Here is a 4412-nt window from a genome sequence, read left to right on the forward strand (position 1 = left end):
AGCAGCGGATTTCCAAGGTATGTCTGGAGTAACAGTTTCCACTTTGCAAAGCTTCTATTTGGGTGGATGAGGCAGTGACGGAAACGCTTAAGGTAACAGAGAGACAGGGTTGTTGCTGGGCGAGGGCGGAGTTGACGTGGTTTAGAAGTGCGGGTGAAGAAAGGAGGTTACACCGGGACTGGATGAGGGCAGCGTTGTGCGCCCGGGAGGCGCTGGCGTCCGCGCAGGCGCTTTGGGTATCCAGGAAGGCGTCAGTGGGCGGAACGGAATCCGATTGGTCCGTCACCAGAAGATCTTCTAAACATCCTAATGACGTAAGTTTCTCTTGTAGTCATGTAAAAACATCCAGGAGATGACAGACGGGCTAGCTTTAGCTCAGCGGTTACTTCGACGGGCATCAGTTCATTACCAGCTATTCGTAGCTGGTTCGAACGACGCAACCAACCACTTGCCTAACTCGTGAGTGTATGGTTCGAGACCCGCGGGCACTCCCTGGCCCTTTTGCTGCTGCGAATCCCAAAACTTCTTGAATAAATTGCAGTTTCAAATACTGAGATAGCTTGCACATTTTCTATAGCTCCAGAAAAAAAATTGTGGTGGTGGGGGGCTCAACAGTCGCAACAGAGGAATTTAATTTTAAAAATTAGAGTACTTAGTAATATTTTTGTTCCAATAGTTAGGTATACTTGTATCGTTTATGCCATATTCCCCTTGAAATCGGGAGGATTTTTTTTTCATTTAATTAAAAATAAATAGAAAGATTTTATTTTTTATTTATGTGATTGTGCGAATGTGTATCACATATGCACCGTCTTGGGTGCTGGGAACCGAACTCAGTTTTTAACAGCTGAATCATCTACCCAGCCTCTTTTGAGTTTAATTGATTCTCTACAATACAGAATTAACCATTCCGGGTGAATTCATGTGAGACCTTTTTCAATATGCAGACACAAGTTTTATTTCCAAAACCTTTTCTGATGTTTACTCTTCGAAAGTATTCCACTATTTTCATCTTTGGGAACTGTATCTACCATGTTCTCCAAGGACCTGCTTACTGCTTTCTTGATTTTATTTTTATTTCTTTCCTCAATATCAGTGGTTACATTTAAATTAAAATCTCCCTTAAGACATCTAACAAATTTAATTTTGTTCCTCTTTGTTTCTGAGCTGATTTATTTTCTCCAATGTTTCGTGATTTCAGACACCTCTGTTCTTTTAGTTTTTTTTTTTATGTCAATGTCTATGTTTAATTTAGATTGGAGTATTGTTCTCAAGTTTTCCTATTTCATGGTTAGTTTTTTTAAAAATAAGATAATTGATTTTAATTTTCTTCATGTAATGCGATGCCTGCTATTTTCTGTGCATTTTGAATGTTTTGTTTTCCGGTTTTATCAATTGCCAATAAGGTTAATCAGATTTCTGCGTTCAAGAGTGCCCTCTCGTGTTCGTAGAGTAGAATGCACCTGTTTGGTTGGATAGAGGTTTGATTCTGGGTTTGCTTCTCTTTCGCGACTGCAAGAATCTTGTGTTCCCTGCATGTCTTCTTACAAAATCAACACACCCTTCCCATCACCTCTTTTCCCTGGAATGGGTCGCTTCCAAGACTGCCATTTCTTGTTTCAAGCTCTTTCAGGACATTCTTTTGGCGCTCTCAGTTTCTTTCATCCTCGGGTGCTGCACTCACATGTCTGTCATCATAAGTAGACTTTCTAGCCTACGGTGTGCCATCTTGATGTCTGTTCTCAGTCTTGCGTCCTCTGCTGTAATCCCCCTTGCCTACATGACTCTTGTCATCTGCCCTGCTTGCTGTATGGTAGTTAAGCCTGAATTTCACCTTATACAAATACAGATTCAACACACCCTTGTGTCAGCTCTGTTTGTCATTCTTCGCCTATACCTTGTCGACCTGACTAGGACCCTGTTTCTCCCTTGGGTTGAGGGAGGTGCGGCAGAAGTCCTTCAATATCTGTGCAAGCAAGTAAAATTTGCCAAATTAACTGATTAAGGCAATTTAAAACAATCTTAGGGTATCTGTGTGAGCAGATTACAGAAGCAAAAAAAAAAAAAAGCAGTTAGTCATATAAAGAAGTAGATAGTCACAACTGTATGTTTTCAGGGGAAATCACTGAGTTAGGGTTACTAGGAACTTATTTTCCAGGGATTGGAGTCCGGTTGGTGGGTGCCAATATGGATGCCTAGAATAAAATGGAGCTGCTTTAGCCATAATAATCATGGGCAGAAGCATAGCGGCATGCAGGCAGATACGGTGTTGCAGAGGTGGCTGATAGGTCTTTTGTTGTTGTTGGTTTTTGAGATGGGGTTTCTCTGTGTAACCCTAGCTGTCCTGGAATTCACTTGTAGACCAGGCTGGCCTCAAACGCAAAGGTCTGCCTATCTCTGCCTAAGTGTTGGGATTATAGGCATGTGCCACCACACCCGGCTGTTGCTGAGAATTCTACATCTGGGTTGGTGGGCAACAGGAAGAGAGAAATAAACACAGGGCCTGGCTTGAGCATCTGGAACCTCAAAGCAACCCCAAGTAACCTAATGGTGCTACTCCTTATGGGCCTACGGGGGTCATTTTTATTCAAACCACTACAACCCATAAAATAAATACATCTAAAGATTTAAAATTGTCATTATGGTAAAATACACATAACAAAATGGAGAATATTACGATTTTTCCATTGTTCAATTAGTGGCAGTAGGTACATTCATGCTGCTGTGCAATGACCACCCACCTCCATCTACAGAAGTCTTTTATCTTGTAAGACCATAACTCTATATGCACTATATAACAATTTCCCATCTCCTTCCTATTTTCTAAACCCTAGTGACCATCATTTGTTTGCCTTCACAGATTTTACTAAGTATATCATACAGGCAGAATAATACAATGCTTGTTTGTTTATTATTATTTATTGTTTTTTTGAGACAAGGTCTCAGGTATCCCAGGCTGACCTTGAATTTAGTTATTAGAAGATGGCCTTGAACTCCAGATCCCTCTGTCTCGACCTGCAAATGCTGAGATTACAGGACTATGCCACCACACCCAGCTCCTATTTGTCTTTTCTTCCTTTCTTTTTGGTGCTTTGAGACCAGGTCTCACTATGTAACTCTGGATGTTCTGGAACTCCTAGGTAGACCAGGCTGACTTCAAACCCACTGAGATCTATCCACCTGCTCCTGCCTCCCATGTGTTGAGATTAAAAGTGTCTGCTACCACACCCAGCTGTATAAGTCTTTTCTAAGATTGATTATTTCACTTAGTATAATGACTATGAAGTTCATCTATATTGCAGGATGTGCAGTCAGAATTTCATGCCTTTTAAAAAGGAAAGACATGGATCTGAGCCATGGCAAAGCAGTTAAAGGCACTTACTGCTCTTCCAGAAGATTTTAGTTTGATTTCCTGTGCTCCCATCGGGTGATCCACAACTGCCTAGAACTTCAGTTCCAGCAGATTGAATGCCATCTTCTGGTCTCCTGGGGGCTCTTGCCCACATGTGGCATACACTCAGACACATACACGCAAACCAACATAAAAATACACCTGAAAAACATGAGTAGGCTAGAAAATATTTTGTCTTCTGAAATGTTACATTTTGTTTTAGCATTTATCTGTGGCTGGACATATAGGTGGTTTTAGTTTTGCTAAATATAATGCTTCTATTAACATGGATTGTTTTTTAACAAAATCCCAATTGTTCGATTTTACCAATTAAGACTCTGGAGCCAGATACTGCTAGCTCAGAGAAGCAGAGAAAGAACCTAGCTGACCTACCTCCTCAGCGAACGTCCCCAAAGCAAAATCTCCTACGCTGCTGTCTGAAAAACCCTTTCACACTCAGTGTCCCCTCCTCCTACTTTCTGTGTGTCTCTCTATCCATCCTCCTGACTCCCTCTTACTCTCTATGGTTCTTTTCCTATGTTCATTCCCTGTCAACTGGTTGCTCCACCTCTTGACCTATGGTTGGCTACCTATTCCTGTTTACAATAATTCCTGTTTACACCTCTTGGATTAAAGGTGTGTTCTAGGACTGAGCCACACCAAAACTAGAAACAGGGTTTTCAAGTAAGTAATACAATCTCAGGGTTCACAGTGTGATCAAATATCTTGCAAGAATGGATACACAAATCTGTTTAAATTTCTTTGCTCAGTTATTTTAGACTCTACCTAGCATAGGAACTTCTGTGTTATAGTATTTTTATTTACTTTTGCTGGGTGAAGTGGCACATACCTTTTGTCTCAGCACTTGGGAGGCAGAGGCAGGTGGATCTCTGTGAGTTTGAGGCCAGCTTGGTCTACATAGTGAGTTTCATAACAACCAGGGCTGTGTAGAGAGACTCTCTTTCAAAAAACAAAAGAAAATCTATTTACTTTTATTTTATATGTGTGAATGTTTGGCCTG

Source organism: Mastomys coucha, unplaced genomic scaffold, assembly GCF_008632895.1.
Source record: "Mastomys coucha isolate ucsf_1 unplaced genomic scaffold, UCSF_Mcou_1 pScaffold13, whole genome shotgun sequence".
Lineage (NCBI taxonomy): Eukaryota > Metazoa > Chordata > Mammalia > Rodentia > Muridae > Mastomys > Mastomys coucha.